This window comes from Pelodiscus sinensis, chromosome 21 (assembly GCF_052426305.1).
Source record: "Pelodiscus sinensis isolate ZL-2025 chromosome 21, ASM5242630v1, whole genome shotgun sequence".
NCBI classification, from domain to species: Eukaryota; Metazoa; Chordata; order Testudines; family Trionychidae; genus Pelodiscus; species Pelodiscus sinensis.
In genome coordinates this window covers 16,350,058-16,367,989 of record NC_143072.1, presented here as the reverse complement: position 1 = coordinate 16,367,989, position 17,932 = coordinate 16,350,058, and the positions used below count along the sequence as shown (strand labels likewise).

At 46.4% G+C, this 17,932-nt stretch overlaps 1 protein-coding gene across 2 annotated transcripts in view; it reads left to right on the top strand.

Moving 5' to 3' along the window:
- Positions 1–17,932, top strand: part of RAP1GAP2 (RAP1 GTPase activating protein 2) — a 353,090-nt gene that overhangs the window by 14,032 nt on the left and 321,126 nt on the right. The window contains exon 1 of one of the 2 annotated variants that reach the window (XM_025179236.3): positions 3,139–3,330. The exons of the other annotated variant lie outside the window; for it this stretch is intronic. The gene's annotated coding sequence lies outside the window, so the exon portion shown is untranslated. Of the gene's footprint in view, positions 1–3,138; positions 3,331–17,932 lie in introns of those variants that run through there. 2 annotated transcript variants of the gene reach the window in all.

Genomic DNA, 17,932 nt, shown 5'->3' with positions numbered 1-17,932 from the left:
TTAGGGGCCCAGTTCCCCCCATCTCAGGGGGGGCTGAGGCATCCTAGCTCTGCCCTGTAACCAGATTACATCTGTGCTGTGCCGTATCCTGGAGAAGCAATAAACCCCTCTATTCTACTGGCTGGCGGAGTCTGTTCATGCCACTACGGGGGTGCCAGAGGCGGGGGAACTCCGACACTCCACCACAGAGGGGTCTTGGGATGCTACAAGAATATAAATAAGCATAGGCAGACTAGCTGAATATATTGCCCACTACTGTTAGATGGAAAAGTTGGCATAGGCCTGGTTTTTCCGGTGCCTTGTGCCCATGAGTTTACTTTCACCTGACGCTGTGGATATAAAAAGCTGCCAGCTGCATCGGTGAGTAATGGGAGTATTCGGTTTAGGTTACTTTTCACACCTGGAAATAACTATCCAGGGCGCACAGCTGGACACAATCACTGGAACAAAAGGAATAACTGGAAAAATATGGAAGATGATCTAGGAACAGCGCTCTTTTAGCTCACCAGCTCTGCGGAGATCCTGTTTGCCTTGCAAATCCTGAATATTCAATAGTGATAGAAATGTAGCCGTGTTAGTCTGGTGTAGCTGAAACAAAATACAGGACTATGTAGCACTTTAAAGACTAAGGTGGGTCTGGCCCACGAAAGCTCATCATCTAATAAACCATCTTGTTAGTCTTTAAAGTGCTACATAGTCCTGAATATTCAAGTACAGGTTGAAACTCTCTAAAGCAGGATTCTCTGGTCCAGCATGGAAGCTGCAAGACCCTAGAGTACCAGTGGAGGGCCAGCAGTAAGAATCCCTGCAAGGCTGGCAGGGCAATGGGCTGTCTGCACGGATCTGACAGCGGGGTCGCCCAGTGCATGGCAGTGGGACTGCCCAGCGGGGTAGGGATACCTGGCATGTGGCTGCCCAGATGGTGCATACAGCTGCCTGGCACCCCAGTGCCGGGCTGCCCAGCAGAGCCACAGTAGTGATGACTGCCCAGCGGATCAGGAGGAGGTGTGGAGCTGTGTGGGAGGCCAGCGTCCAGGCGAGAGGGGCTGGTGGAAGGGATCCAATAATGACCTTCCCTGGTTCAGCAAAATCCCTCATCTGGGACCAGTCAGGGATAATATTTGTTATTAGTTTATTGTCCTAGTGGCCTATCTTGTTCTAGGTTGGGGTGGGCAACAAGTGGTCCATGAGCTGGACACGGTTCACCAGGGTGGGCTGCTGGTGCTTTATTTACTGTGCATCCGGCGGTCCTGCTCTTGCAGCTCCCGTTGGCTGCGTATCACTTTTCTCAGCCAATGGAAGCTGTGAAAAGCCTTGTCCCAGTCTGCACCACTTCCCGCAGCTCCCATTGGCCAGGAATGGTGATCTGTGACCAATGGGAGCTGCAAGCAATCGCACCTGCCGACGTGCAAGTGAATAGCGTGCTGGAGGCCCTCCGGGGCTAACTCTGGTGAATTGCCTCTGGCTTGTTGCCCACCCATGTTTTGGGTTATTGAGACACTCAGGGAAGCCGGAAGCCACACTGGGTAAGCCCCCCGCACTGTGCTTCCGGAAGGGGTGGAGCCTCAGGCAGAAGAGGTGGGGCTGAGAGCAGCTGGCCCTCAGTGCCTCCCGGCCCATGGTGCCCCCTCTCAATGCTGCCTAGAGTGTGCTGTGCGTTGACCCCTCCTTAAAGTCACTGGGAGCGTGTTGCTTGGCACCCCGGCGGCAATATGGCGCCAGGTGGTGCCACTGGTGTGGCACCTGCCGAGCCCTGGGTCCCTTTGAATCATGGGCCCGGGGTTCTTGCCCTCTCTCCTCCCCCTCCCCCCGACACTTTTGGCAGGCCTGGGGTCACTGGATAAAACCAAGTTTGTTTCTTTTTTTAAATTGTTAATTTCTTGCTTCCCTTACGTAGTCTGTGTCTGTTTCGTGCACCTTGGCCTGTTCCTTTACTCATTGCTATCTCTAGGCATGCTGTGTTTTCAGAGAGAGATGTACAACGAACCTGAAACCAATGCAACCACAGAAAGAAATGACGTAGAATCACATGACAAATGCCATCGTCTGAACGGTTTTACAGTCACACCGGCACATATCGCACAGCTCTCAAAGATTGGGTCCGATTTTCAGTTGATCAGAATCTTATTTATAAAAGCCTTGAAATACATTACATGTGAAAGAAAAGGGTCAAGTGAAGGGATACATTTGGCGGAGGAATTAGGAATGAAAGACAAAAGCTTTTGATCATTTCAGCTGGGACCCATGGCAGACGTGGTAGGAACTAGTTATCCTGCACCTGGTCGGGACCCGGTGAAATAGATTATAGAATTGGGGACTCACTCCAGTTCCTAGTGGGCAGATGTCTGAGGCCAAGTCTATACGGGGGAGGGGGGGGGGGGAGAAATTTGATTTAAGATATGCAACTCCAGCTACAAGAATAGCGTCGCTGGAGTCAACGTGTACCTTACATCAGATATTTCTGGCGAAATTCTCCCGTCAACTTCCTCTACTCCGTGGAGTACCAGGATTGATGGAGGAGCCATCGGCGTTCGATTTAGCAGGTCCTTACTAGACTGAGGAATCTGGTCATGATCCACATCTCCCTTCATTTCAATCAGAATGTCACATCTCTGCAAGGGGGCATGTGCAAAATGTGCGTGTCTGCTTTAGCATTTAACAAGAAGGTTTTGTTTGTCTGTTTTATATAAAGGACCGAGGAGTCTCTCCTTTCCAGAGGAAAACAAAAAGATGGAATAGGCGAGGACCTCTGCTTTTGCACACTGGTATTACTCCATTAATGGCAACACCAATTTACACCAGCTCAGGATCTGGCCCAAATATTCAGTTCCCCATCTTTTTCCCCTCTAGACATCAGTAACAAAGTCTCAGATTCTCAGCCAGCTACCAGCACCAACGTTTATTCCGTTTTTTCTAAATCTTGGCTGAATCCACACTGGTGGAATAGAGGGGATCGGTACAGACGAATTTAAAAAAAAAATCTTTGCATCCAACAACTGTCACCCCAGTGCAGTCAAAACACTTAAAAACAACTCTTTGTTTCCTTTAAAAAGCACAGAAGGAGAGCTGCGATAAACAGCAAACGAGAGCTGTTAAAGCCCCCTTGTGGCAGTGAATATTGTTGGTATTTTGCCAAAAGCCCGTGGAGTATTAAAACAGCAGGTTAGCAAAGCCAGACACATAATCTACTAAAATCAACAATGCAATAGCTGCAGCTCCACGTCAGGAGTTACCGTGTGGCTGGTGCAATTACATTTCTCTGCATTTATTTAGCCTGGATGATAATAGTAAGTGTAGATTTTGCGTAGAGAGAACAGCAAGGAAATCAAGGTAAGATACCATTTGAGTCTTGCTAAATTTGAACGGTAGTCACAATGCAGAGCAGCATTTGAGGAGCATGTGGCTAGCCCATATGTGAAATAGAAAATGTATACACAGCGGCTTTTAATGGAAAAATGTGTATTTTTACTGTAAAAAAACCATAATTGTTCTTGTCTCTCTACTGTATGTTTGCATGCATATAAATTAAGACACGGCTGGAAGAGCTATTGTTTCAATGTCTTGCCAATATCAATTTGTGTGTCTGTGTGAAGGTGACAGTTGAAAATGAAGGCTTTATGCCTTAGATGTGTTTGGACACCCAGAAAAATATCCTTCTGGACTCGGCTGTCTGATGGGTATGTAGGTGACCGTCGCATGCCACATTTATTGGGAACAGCCGATGATTCTCAGGCTGAGGTGGAAATTTGAAAATTCAAGGGAGGCAACTTCCAAAGGTCTTGTCAGTGCTCTGCTCGGATATGTCAACGGGGGAATTCTTGATCGCTGGTGCTCTTTTCAAATGGCTTTTTTTTTTTTTGGTACTAGAATTGTGCAGGGGGACATTCTGCCTGCAGAAAAACACCACCGCTGCGCACATGCATCTCTAAGTACTGTGTGCTTGACGTGAATAGGACAATGGAGAAGCCTTTTCTGAATCTCTCTCTCCACGGTCACAGCAGAATGATTTCAGTGGAGACCGTCTGCCCCTTTGTTGTGTTTGCGGCAGATCTCTAGCTTATCTGGAGAAGCCAGGGCATAAAGCATGCTCAGACAGCATGTATAGTGCACAGCCTTGCCCTGGTCAATCGCCTCTCTGTGGGCACGGTACAAGCAACAAACCCTGTTCACGAGCTATCCCACCGCAGTGATAAGGGACTGTGGGTTAGTCATTTGCACCCCAGGGGGAAACAGGAATGAGATTTTTATCTTCTATCCTGATTTTGTGTATTCCAGGCACTGCCAGTTTTATTGGAGACCCTTGGTAGAGTATTGCAAGGGGCATACTGTCTGCCCAGCTGGCACATTCTGTTCAGGACTGGAAACCTGCCAGTGATTCTAAATTCAGACTCATCAAGAAGGGGGATCCAGACAGCACAACTCCGTTCTTGCATGTAGCAGGTTTAACAAATCTCTTCCTTCCTTTACAATAGATGCCTCATAAGGGGTAGCTTATGGTAAGCCAGTGAATAAATATGCTCTGCTTTTATATCCGATAGATTCCGCACCCTCTTTGTGCTTTATTGCTAAGGCTATTTGCATGAAAATCGGCTGGGTTGTGGCTTTTTTTTAAGTCCATCTGCTTTGGCCACCTGTTCTGCACCTGAAGTCAGAATGACCCGTGTATCACTATTGACTGTGATGGAAACGGGTTTGTTTCATTATCTGGAGGAGCTAGAGATTAGCCAAAACCAGGTCCATGAAGCTGAACCCCTTCCAATTTTATGTGGGGAACAGATCCAAGCCTACCCTTGGAAAGGGCTGTTATTTTCTGGTCCTGCTTTGCTGATAGCTGAAACCTCATAAGAACATTCAAGCTCTTGGGAGAGAGGCTGATTTACTGAGAGCTTTGACCTCCTGGTCTGAAATCTTGCATGTATGTGATGTAGATAGACGCCAGTGAAAAATCAACGAGAGGCCCTGATTTGGCCTTGAATCAGAACTCAGAACCCTGTTTAAACCTAACGGTGATCCCGAACATCCCTCGCTCAGACCCTTCTGGCCATTTGCTGCCCTTGGTTAAATGGTGCAAAGCATGGCTCTTCTCCCATGAGAAGACACAGCTCTTAGGGCAGCCATGCAAGACGACCGTTAAGTGGGGATTGGGGTGCTGGGGATTGGGTTGCAGGGGAATGGTCACATGGCAAGGGAAGGCGGCAAGACCGGCAAGACCGGCCCTTTTTGCTCCAGCCGTTATCTCCTATAAAGTGCAGACAAACATGCTCTGCAAGTTAACGTAAGAACGGCTATATTGGGTCAGACCAATGGTCCAGTGGTTCCTCTAGCTCGGGGGAGGGGGGCAGGCAATAATTTTTGATCAGGGGCCACTCTGAGATTTTGCAAGTGGGCTGCACTTCTCTATGGAGGGGGTGCAGGGTTTGGGATGGAGGATGGGCACAGAAGGGAGCTTGGGCTAAGGGATTGGGGTGCAGGAGACAGTGTGGGGTCTGAGATGGATTTTAGGTGAAGTAGGGGGTTGTGACCTGGGGCTGGGGATTGGGGTGCAGAGTCTGGGGAGGCTCTAGGGGTGCAGGAGTGAATTTTGACCTGGGGTGAGGGGTATAGCAGGGGGTCCAAGGTCTGGGATGGAATTGACCTTGGGTGGGATGTGTGTGCCGAGGACTTGAGTGATGAGCTGGGGCAGGGAGTTGGGAAGTGGGAGGGGCTGAGGTGCTGGAGGCAGGCTCTGGCTGGGAGTCACTTACCTTAGGTGGCTCCCTGCCAGCAGTCCAACAGGGTCCCTGAGGCAGGCTCTCTCCTGCAGCAGCCCCAGGCACATGAGTTCCCTCCATGTGCCTCTCAGGGCCGCGTGTCCCTAGGGGGCGAGAGACTTCACACATACTCCCCAACCCCCAGGCCAACCATATAGCTGGGAGTGGGGGCTGGGGGCAGAGCAGTGCGTGAACTCCCTCACATCCCACCAGGGGCACGCGGTGCCGAGAGGGAACTGCCAGTTGGTCTGAACAGCTGGTGGCTCTCTCTATGTGCTGTGCACCCCTCGCGGGTGGTGGTGGGGGGAAGGAGACTTCGCATGCTCCCCTGCCCCCGGGCCAATCATCACAGCCGGGGATCGGGGAATGCGCAAACTCTCTCGCCCCCACTTCCCCTGCCAGGGCGGGCCACGGGCTAGAAGAAATGGCTTTGCTGGCTGGATCTGGTCTGCGGGCCATATCATATCCACTCCTGCTCTATCTACAGTGGCCAGTGCCAGATGCTTCAGAGGAAATAGCCAGAACAGGGCAATGATCTAGGTTCCTTGTTGTCCAGCCTCCGCAGTGGAGTAATTACTGCTGCTCCAAGCAGCAGCAGCGCAGGGATCACAGAAAAGGATGGAATAGTCCTGAACGACAGGTAGCCATGGTGATGGCAACATTGGGGGTGTTGTGTTATATTGTGTCCATGTGGTGGTAGCAGTCTGTTTGCCTGCTGGAGAGTGGGGATGGTGGGTGGGGTGGAGGCAGCTACCCGCCGGGGATGCACTAGGTGTGGATGTGTATTGTACACTGGATCGTCTGGTGGTTGTGTGGGAATATGTGTGCCTAGGGGTGCGTGTGTGTGTGTGTGTGTGTGCTGCAGTCTGGGCCTTCTGGAAATGCAGTATGTGTTTGGGTGTGCACACGCACTGCTCTTTCAAGTGCTGTTAGAGTTTCACTAGGTGCTCCCAGTTATAAAGAGGGGTAGGAAGGAAATACAGAAAACCTGGAATGGATTAACGGAGTCTCTCTGAAGAGTGTGGTGCTCGAGGAAATTTCCGCTGCTCTGTATTCACTGTTAAAGTGATGGGATTCGAATGTGGTTAGCGCTAGGGCTGTAAAATGCCAAATGGCCCAGCACTTACAAATGGGTTCCAATTAATAATGGCTAAAGAATACATTGAACAAAAGATTAGAAGGCTGTGAAATTTCTTGATCTATTGTCTTTTAACATCAGGTAAAACTCTTGACCCTATAGAGAGCAGAGCCATTGAATTGCACGGATATGGTATTGTGGTGTACCTCATTTAAGGATAGTTATGTCATGGTCCATGGCTCAGTCCCTTTAAGAGGAGGCATCCTGGGATATGTAATTCCCTAAGGGTATGTCTACACTACCACCCTAGTTCGAACTAAGGTGGTTAATGTAGTCATTCGAAATTGCAAATGAAGCCCGGGATTTAAATATCCCGGGCTTCATTTGCATCTTGCCAGGCGCCGCCATTTTTAAATCCCCGTTAGTGCGGACTCCGTGCCCGCGGCTACACGCGGCACGGAGTAGGTAGTTCGAATTAGGCTTTCTAATTCGAACTACCGGTACACCTCGTTCCACGAATTAGAAAGCCTAATTCGAACTACCTACTCCGTGCCGCGTGTAGCCGCGGGCACGGAGTCCGCACTAACGGGGATTTAAAAATGGCGGCGCCTGGCAAGATGCAAATGAAGCCCGGGATATTTAAATCCCGGGCTTCATTTGCAACTTCGAATGACACCATTAGCCACCCTAGTTCGAACTAGGGTGGTAGTGTAGACATACTCTGAGGAATCTGAGGAATTGGGATGGGAGGAAAATATCAGGTGACAATCATGTGACCAGCCGCACTATATAAAGGAAGCCTGTTGCTCAGAAAAGCACAGAGGGGTGCAGAAGTTTGCTGGGGATGGAATCTTAGTTGACAGACCTTCAGGGAGCAAGTAAAACTTGAGGTAAACCTTAGTTGGGAAGGGCTATATAGGGCTGTGAAGAGAAGGGTGAGGGTGTGTAAGGACTTTGGGAAGGGCAGAAAGAACTAGAGAATTTGGGGAAGGGGACTAGAAGACATGGTATCAGTGAAGCTTACTCTCTGTTCATAAACCAAACCTCAGAAGAGGAGCAGTAATTCAAAAGTGCTTGCAGTGGGTGTTTTTCTTGATGGGTATGAAAATCAAGGTGATGTATCACCTGAGGGCAGAGGAGGTGAGTTGCTATTCAGGTATGTAGCTACCCACATTCATCTCCACATCAGGTGAATTTTCCCCTTGGTGCAATAGTCTCAAACAAAATCCTCTGATACAAGGGCAGCGCATGGCGCATTCAAGAGAGACTGGCTCCCCGTATCTCTTAAATCTTCTGAGTAACCAAATTAAAGTCTAGACTGTGCCAAGTACCCGGGAATCTCTTCCTGCCATCATTGCTTGATGGAAAAAAGTGAGGTGCTGAATATATTAATGACAGCCATTTCAGCTCCTGATACTTAAAAAGACCCGTCTAATAATAATGGTCTATAACCTTTGTTATATTTTTAATCACTCTCCAAATAGTCATAATCTGCAAGGCTGGACTTAGTTCGAAACTTTCTCAGAATTGGGGAGTGATTGGAGCTGGGGGTTAGGTTAGGGCTCCAACCTAACCATCTCTTATGTAGACCAAACACTGATCAATCAAAAACATTTTTTGTTAAGTAACAATGGAATCATTGGAAACTGCTCAGTTAACACCTCCAATTGCTGTGCTGTCTGTTATACAGGTACCCAGAGGCACCAGCATTGCTGGGTGTCTGAAAGACTCTTGACTACCATGTAGCAAGCAGCTATTTGAGAGTAAATCATTGTATGGTCTGTGAAGTAAGAGAACTAGTAATGGGGCACCTGGCGCTTGATATAAAGAGGGAAGGACTCTATGATGTTGCTTTTGCCCTACAGTGGCATGGAAAGGATTAATAGGGCCCTAGGTAGGCTGTGCAGGAATCAGTCAATAGGAGACAGGCTGCAAGGAACAGCCAATCAGGTCCCACTAGGACAGGGGTGGGCAATAATTTTCGCAGAGAGGCCACTTAATTAGTTTTGGTACAAGATCACGGGTAGGCTCCTCCCCCAGAAGAGGTGCAGCCTGGGGAGGAAGGAGCAGGGCCGGGAACTAGCCTCCTCCCAAAGTTGTCTGGTGCTGGAGTCTTTGAAGTAAAAACAGAGCAAAGGGTTCCTGGCTCCCAGCCCCACCACTGCTGTGTTGCCTGGCAGGTGCCTGGGTTGCTGCAGCTATTTAAAAGGCTTGTGGCTCTGGCCCTGCTGGGGTAGTGCCACAACTGGGAGCTGGAATCTGTTTCAAGAGGATCCTGCTGCCTGAGCCACCAACTGTACCTTCAGTGGCACAGGCAGCAGGATATACATAGAAAGCAACCAGATGCAGTCTATGGGCTGGAACAAAGTGTTAGGCAGGACAGATCTGGCCCCTGGGCCACATCTTGCCCAGCCCTGCACTAGGATTATATGAAAAAGGCTGTAGGGCAGAGCACAGTCAGTTACTCCCTTGAGCTCAAGGAGGGAGAACCCTAGACAGATCAGTGCTGCTAACAGAGACCAGGGGAGCTAGAGAAGAGCTCCTGGCTGGCTGCTGGGATTTGGAGGCGGAGGCCTTGAGATAGAGGCAAAGAAGATGCTGGAGAAGTGTCGGGACAGTTGGATTGCAGCACTCGGCCCAGAAGGGGGGAGCACAGATTGTGACACAGCCAGAGGGCTCTATCATGAAGCGAATGCTGCATTTCTTCAAGTGACGTGGGTCTGCGAGCAGAAGTGATGGTGGGCAAGACACCTCCAGGAGTGGGTATACTGACCTATGGAGCTAATCCCCAAGATGACCAGTAGGAGTCACCAGCGTGCTGAGCGGTGCCTCATCACAGACCCCAACTCCCAATACTCTCAGTTGGGCAAATGGAGCTCCTAAATTCATGGCCTGACTTTAAAAATGCTGCATGCCCCTCCACCTCAAAGGGTTCTGCTTGTTCTCAGTGCTTCAGAAAAACCAGGTCTTTGACCTCGGTGCCTGGTTTGGCTCTTCTACGTGTGAAATGTTGGCCAAAGTCCCCTCATGCTGGCAATGAATGAGAGCCCCGTACAGTCTTGTGGACCTGGCTTCCATGGTGCCTTCCTACCCCACATATTCGAATGTGACCGTGGTCCTGCCTGATGTGCAGGATTTCTGTATTCCAACTGGGAAAACCCTCCTCTGTCCAGAGTCTCCTGGGGTGATGACCTAAGAGAAGGCCACGGCCTATGTTTTGCTCCCAGGGTGTCAGAATAATTAGGAGCTACTTGTATTGCAAAGTAGAACAGGGGTTTGGGATTTGGCGCCTCTTCTGCAGCGTGAAGCCAGTCTTCCGTCCTCTTAGAATCATAGAATCAAAGCGCTCCCAGGTAGCAACGGGATCAATACTGTATTGAGAAGACAGATTAGCATCAATAGACTTTAAATGCTGAAATAATTAAACAGATTGATCTCCACACTCAGGCTCTGGCCCCTGAGAAATTCAGGCTTTAAATTATTTTGCTTCTGCTCCTCTAAGAATGGGATTAGTAGAAGTACAATACTCTGAGACAGTCAATAAAAGCTCTTTTTTTTTTTTTTGCTACAACCACACATCCAGTTGAACAAAGCCGTTTGTTACATCACTTTCAGCAGCTCCAATTGAACCACTGCTAGGGTGCATCTACACTGCAGGGCTTAACTCGAAATAAGCGACGCAAGCTGAGCTACGTCAATTGTGTAGCTTATTTCAAAATCGGGAGCGTCTACACAGCACTTGTTTTGAAATAGAGCCCTCTTCCCTCGACTTCCCTTACTCCTCGTACAATGAGGGTTACAGGAGTCTGAGTAAGAAGCCCTCCAGCTTGACAGTATTTCGACATTATTTTGAAATAACTGCTGGCTGTGTAGACGCACACTAAGTTATTTTGAAAGAATGTTGCTGTGTAGACGTACCCCCTACTTGATCACTGCTTGGCAGGTTATGCTGACTAATGACATATGGCCAGATCCTCACCTTCTGTAAATTTGCACAGTTGCCTGCAAGTCAATGGAATAAGAGTGAATTACATCAGCTAAGGAGACGATTGGCTTCTGAGTTCGCCATTTACCAGAAGGTTTTACAGTGAGTCCCACAAAGATCGATTGTGAGCATCTCTTCCCAGGCTTAGTTGGGTGCACCCCACATCCTTTGGCCACTCACCAGACTGCAGGCTCTGGTGTGAAAATCTCTGAGTTTGAACAGAGTCCATGCACAGTGTTTGTCTTGAGGTCCTTGGACAAACTCTTGGGTACAGATCCTTGATCTAGTGCCCCATCCTGACCGTCCATGCATACAGTATATTGCCCAGGACTCTGGAACCAATGCTGAACCCATCAGATTCCTCTGTATCTTAGCACATCCTCTCTTAGGATCCCACTGAAGGTATGTCTACACTGCCACCCTAGTTCGAATTAGGGTGGCTAATGCACGCATTCGAAGTTGCAAATGAAGCCCGGGATTTAAATATCCCGGGCTTGATTTGCATCTTGCCGGGTGCCGCCATTTTTAAATCCCCGTTAGTGCGGACTCCGTGCCCACGGCTACACGCGGCACGGAGTAGGTAGTTCGAATTAGGCTCTCTAATTCGAACTACCTTTACTCCTCGTGGAAAGAGGTATACCTGTAGTTCGAATACACAGCCGGTATGTCTACATTAGCCTCCCTAGTTCAAACTAGGGAGGCTAATGAGGGCGACCGAAATTGCAAATGAAGCGTGGGATTTAACTATCCCGCGCTTCATTAGCATGTTCCCGGGTGGTCACCATTTTGGAAATTGACTAGCCCTGAGTAACTGCTCGCATCTACACGTGGCAGTGAAACGGGAGTTCGAAGTAACCCCTTAACTCGAATTAGCTGGTAGGAGGAGTAACAGCTAATTCGAGTTAAGGGGTTACTTTGAACTCCCGTTTCACTGCCCCATGTAGATGCGAGCAGTTACTCCGGGCTAGTCAGTTTCCAAAATGGCGACTGCCCGGGAACATGCTAATGAAGCGCGGGATATTTAAATCCCATGCTTCATTTGCAATTTCGGTCACCCGCATTAGCCTCCCTTGTTTGAACTAGGGGGCTAGTGTAGACATACCCATAGGTGGCCTGTGATTCGGTGCAGTACCTACAGGCTTTGCACAGGACTTGAATGCCCAGTCTCATAAGAAATACACAGATATACAAAAATAATAACTCCGATGCATGGTTCTCTGTCTCCATTTCTTATCCACTCAAGAATCTTCCTTGAGCTGGCTCCAGGGTCATCTGCAGCTCTCCACGATCCTTTTGTTGTAGCATGTGGGTTGGGACACACATGAAACATGGAGCCTTCTCCTTCAGTTTGCCTGCTTTGTCTGTGGCTGCTCTGTCTCCTTCCCTTCCCTTGTCCAAACTTCTTGTGTATGTGCGAGTCTGTTCCCCTACGAGTCCTTTTCAAATGCCTGTTCAGTCACATCTGTCTTTTTGGCCCCTGGGGGGAGTTTCTACTCTCTCCATTTGCACCTGCCTTTGATAAGAGGAAGAAGTATCTTCTTCCAGCTTGGGCCACCCCTCGTAGCATATCGATTGGCTGGCCAAGGAGCAATCCTTATAATTGGGCACTCCCCGTTGTCTTCGGTCTGGCATGTCCCTGTTGTCGATCCTATCGGAAAGAGAGTGATGCACGATAAAACTGTTTGATATGAACAACCTTATAATAATCCCATGATATCAACCTGAACTCATAAATGTTACTTATGTTTCCCAAATCATCACGGTCTATTCCCACTGATACTCCACTTTACTTTGCACAAATAAATCAAACATCCTTAGTGTCATGGTTGTGTTTATAGTATAAATGTCGCACCCTATCTATTGTTACCAACAATATTAAAAAGCCATGAGCATCTTTAGCGAGGCAGAACTTTAATTCATGTGCCCCCCTCCTTTTATATTACTAGTGGGTTTTCAGTCACTATCTGGAATATTTCCAGCAGCAATTCAAATGTGAGAAAAATCACGTCTCAAATATAAAAAGTTCCATCGCCCGATCGGATTTGGTGTTTCGAACAACAGAGTAACTGGTCGGGCTGCTAATGCTGTAGGACAAATCAATTTCTGTAATCAGCAGTGTGTTCCTCTAGCCAATGTTAATGATTCTGGACTAAATCCAATGTCTGTATTGTTCAAATAGCTCTAACTGGGTGACCTCAGTGAAAACAAAACATTTCAATTTCCGACTTTATTTGGTTCTAACATGACCCTATTGTTGATGGCACTGGCTTGCATTCACTCTTCCATTTGAATTTGTTGGTATAGAGACTTGTTAGTGAAGCTAAAAAGGGGCTTTTTGGTTGAATGGTTAGAGCAAAACAGTTGGGAGCCTGGATATAGATAAAGGCCAATCTGAGCTGAGGTTTTGATTTCCCTGTGTGACGACTGGTAAGTCACTTGACCTTTCCGTACATAATGGTATGTGCACACTGCAGTCATGGGGTGTGATTGCAGCTTATGTAGATGTACGGACCTAGCTTTATTCTAGCTAGCTGGGGTACCACCTTGTTTAAAAGAGTACAGATAGTGTGCTTGGAAATTAGCTTGTTTAAAAGAGAGGTGTAGAGGGAAAATTCTGAGAAGCATTTGCATTGTGTTTTGTTTTTCCCTTGTTCGTAGATTCTGAACACTCAGAACAAAGGCAATTCTTAAATATTTAGAAAGTGTTTGGCATGTCTTATTGCCAAAGTGTAACGGCATGTCTTATTGCATTTTTATTCCTTTGGTCAATCTAACATTTAGATCTTCTGTTTTATACACACACATTGGCAGCCCTGGGAATATTATAATGAGACTCAGATAATATTCCGAGATCTGGGGAGTGTTGAGCTGCCATATATTCCTTATCTGTCTCCTACACAGTATTCCAAGGGACAAACTATATAAATGGGATCACAGAAATGCATGTTAGGGAGGTTTGTGATGAAAATCACCACAGCGAGGTAGTTCTCCAACTTAACGTCAAGGATATGAAGGTCTCCCAGAAATGTATCCAGTTCTGTTTGGTGTTTAGCTAATAATCACTTTTTGGGTGACTGAGTCATTTGTGATCACTTTAGGGGGTTGCTGGAGATAGATCAGAGAAAGTGTGATCTCTTCTAGTTAATATCACACAATAGGTCTTACTCATGAACAATGCATTGCAAATAGAAACTTGCAAAGAACAGGCTTTAAAATCTTTCTCCCCCCCCCTCCACAGAAACCCGCTGCTCAATGCTGGTAGATTTCCAGTCTTATTCCACTGTAGCAGTGAAAAATAGTAGGCAAACTCTTTTGTTATTCAGTTCATTCCTGTGCTGGCTTCACCTTATCGATAGGGCTGGAATGTGAAATGTTTTTTAGCTGACATGATATAATCTAATCATATTTCTTCATGGACACTACCTTTCACTATACATTTATAATAAAAAGATGAATAGTGCTGGTGCAGTGTATGCAATCTGTCTTCTTCAGCTAAGGAAGCAAAGGAAAGAACTGCATTGTCCTTCCTGGGCATAATTTCTGTGTCAGCTGTGTGGAGTGTTTATCAGTCAAGATGCTCCCAGATATTAGCAAGTAATGCCATCTTGCCTTGTCTGTATCAGCGTTCCCTGTAAGCTGGCCACTTGTGCAGCTGCTCAGGAGAGATTCCAATGCTGCCCAGCTGATTAGCAGAGCGTCCACAGCTAGATTTTGTTTCCATTGGTAGTGCACATTCTCACATGCCTTGGTGCACATGAAATTTATTCTACACATAGGTGGGAAAAAAATCCACACATGGATGGAAAAGATTAGAGAGAACATCGGGCCTGTATTTAGATGGTCTATCACAGGTCTTTCTATATATAAATAGGTAGGTAACTCATTTATACCATGAGTTCTTTGTAAATTGGAAATAAATGCATGTTTGTACATAATCACGTTAAAAAAAAAATCTAAATTTTCTTCCCAGTGCATTCTAGTGGGATGATTCTTGCTAGCATTTTGGCAATTTTTGAAATCTGAGATGGGAAAGATTTGTTGGCAAAATGCTAAAGAAGACTATAATATTGGTGTCCTGAGATGGACACCTGAGATTAGAAAATACTTTTGAAAATTGTGGTTTTAGTGTAGGACAGATTTCTTCCATTGACATTAACTAGTAAGAAGTTCAACCATAGGTAAAGAGTTCATAATGTGGGCAGAGTAGTTTTGTTCAATACAGTGAATCAAATTCAGACTTAGTGTCAATGGATGCATCTCTGATGTCGAGTTAGTTGCCCAGGAATTTTTTGATGATCCTTTCCCCCCCAAAAAAAGTGATTTGTCAGAATCAAAAGTTTCTGTGAAATGGTTTTGACAAATCTCCTGGCTCACAAAACTATTAAAGACATTGAAATTGTCAAAATGCCAAGTTTTAATGCTTCAGAAAATAGGTTGATTTTTTGGAGATGAGACGAAATGTGATTAGATTTAGACTGAAAGATTAAAAAAAGAAAGAAAAAAGGTCAAAATTGAAAGTAAACATTTTGAAATTACTGCAGTAAAACATGTTGATGGACCTGAAGCAAATTCACTGCACCCCTACTCCCAGATTTCTGGTTTAAAAAAAAAAAAACACATCATGGTCAACTGTTGTCCTGACTGAGAATGGAAAATTTGCTACCTTAGATTTTTGCAGGATGGGAAAATGGCGTCCCTCCCAACTCTACTCTGAAACCAATTCAAATCTCCATTAAAATCAGTCAACAAATCCATCTAGCTCTGAGATTCGGCAAATTTGTGGAAACATGAAGCTAAAACTATCATTGCAGGCTGCAAGGGCCTTTAAAAACCCTATCCTAAAGCCCTAAATCACATATCAGAGGGGTTGCTGTATTAGCCTGTATCCACAAAAACAACGAGGAGTCCTGCGGTACCTTAGGGTATGTCTACACTAGCTCGTTAGTTCGAGCTAGGTAGGGTAATTAGGGCAAGCGGAGTTGCAAATGAAGCCCGGCTTCATTTGCATGTTCCCAGTTGCCGCCATTTTTAAATCCCCCTTAGTCCGAACATTCCACGAGGAGTAACGGTAGTTCGAATTAGGATCTTTAATTCGAGCTACCTACTCCGTGCCGCGTGTAGCCGCGGGCACGGAGTTTGGACTAAGGGGGATTTAAAAATGGCGGTGACCGGGAACATGCAAATGAAGCCCGGGATATTTAAATCCCGGGCTTCATTTGAAACTCCGCTTGCCCTAATTTCCCTACCTAGCTCAAACTAATGAACTAGTGTAGACATACTCTTAGGGTATGTCTACACTACCCCGCTAGTTCGAACTAGGAGGGTAATGTAGGCATACCGCACTTGCAGATGAAGCCCGGGATTTGAATTTCCTGGGCTTCATTTGCATAAGCGGGGAGCCGCCATTTTTAAAACCCCGCTGGTTCGAACCCCATGCAGCGCAGCTACATGGGGCACGAACTAGGTAGTTCGAACTAGGCTTCCTAGTTCGAACTACCGTTACTCCTCGTGGAATGAGTTCGAACTAGGAGGGTAGTGTAGACATACCCTTAGAGACTAACAGATTTATATGGGCATAAACTTTTGAGGGTAAAAACCCACTTTGTCAAACATCAGAGATGGTAGCACACACAAACCTGTAGGAAAATATTTTAACCTGCCTGGGCACTCAATCATGGATTTACATGTAGCCATTCTGATACAAAGGAATTTCATCAGCCAATTACAGAGAGAGAGTGCAGAATTGACCTTCATCTGCAAAACTGACACTGTTTCCCTGGGCTTGAACAAAGACATTAACTGGATGTCCCATTATAAAGCCAGCCTTCCCTGCATTTAACATCTCATTTTTACATCAAAAGTAGGGTTGCCAGATGGTCAGAAAAAAAACCGAACCAAAAAAAAAAAAAGAAAAAAAGCCAGGAAAAGTTGTTAAGCAAAAAAACCAAACCAAACAAAAAAAAGCCAGAAAAACCTCCCAACCCAAAACACCATGGCCCTTTGAAAAACCATGTGGTGAGACTTTTTGGTCCTAACATGCAGCCGGCAGCCGCCCGCCATCTTGCCTCCCTGTGCAGGCCAGTAAGCACTACTGTTGCCAGGCTGCCTCTGTATTGAGCTGGACAGCCCAGGATTTTTGCCTCTTGGCTGGGAAAAAATCAGAAAGGACTGGACATTTTAGGTGTCCGGTATTTTCTGAATGTTTTTACCAGTCAGGAGGTGAAAATAACGGACTGTCCAGTTCAATACCGGACACCTGGCAACCCTAATCAAAAGCTAAGTATGAGACACTTCTAACTTACCCTCATTTGCACCATTCCTACAATTGACAGGTACTTCCCCTCCTTCTTTTTCTGTTACAAATTCTAGATTCCTGTTATTCCTCACCAGCTCATCTGGTGAAGTGGGTTTTGCCTATGAAAGCTCATGATATGATGTACAATAATTCCTCATTTAATGCTATAGATACATTTCTGAAAATGTTCATGCTAAGCGAAAACATGCTATGCGGGGTCAATTTTCCTATTAAAAATAATGGAAAAGGTGAGGGTTGCATTTCAGGTGGTGGTGGCAAAGTCAATATTTTGTTGGTGCTGGGTCGTCAACGTCAGCATTAGATATCTAGCAATATAAGATAACTAGCAACACAAGTCACTGCGATTTGTTAAAACACTAAGATAAACACGTGAGTGAGCGGAGAAGTGCTGTGACCACGTGTATTCATCCGCTCACAAGTATTACCACTTTTACCAACTTATATTGCCGCATGAAGTAGTCTGCCACTTGCTTATTTTCGTGTTATTTCGGGGACGGTTGTGTTATTCGAATAACATTCCTTAAAAATAAAATTGTGCTATTGCGAAAACGTGTTAAGCGGGCACGTCTTTAAAGGAGTAATGACTGTATATTTTTGTTAGTCCTGAAGGTGCCACAGGACTTTGTGTTGTTTTTAGAGTTACACATTAACACAGCTACCCTTCTGAAACCAAATAAATCTTAGTCTTGAAGGTGCCCACAGGACTAAACCACATAGAATCAGTCTCGGTGAGTTCCACTAGCGCTGCTTTGGGAGTACCCCGTGCTCTGACATCCGAATCACCCTTGACTGACAGCGTTAGG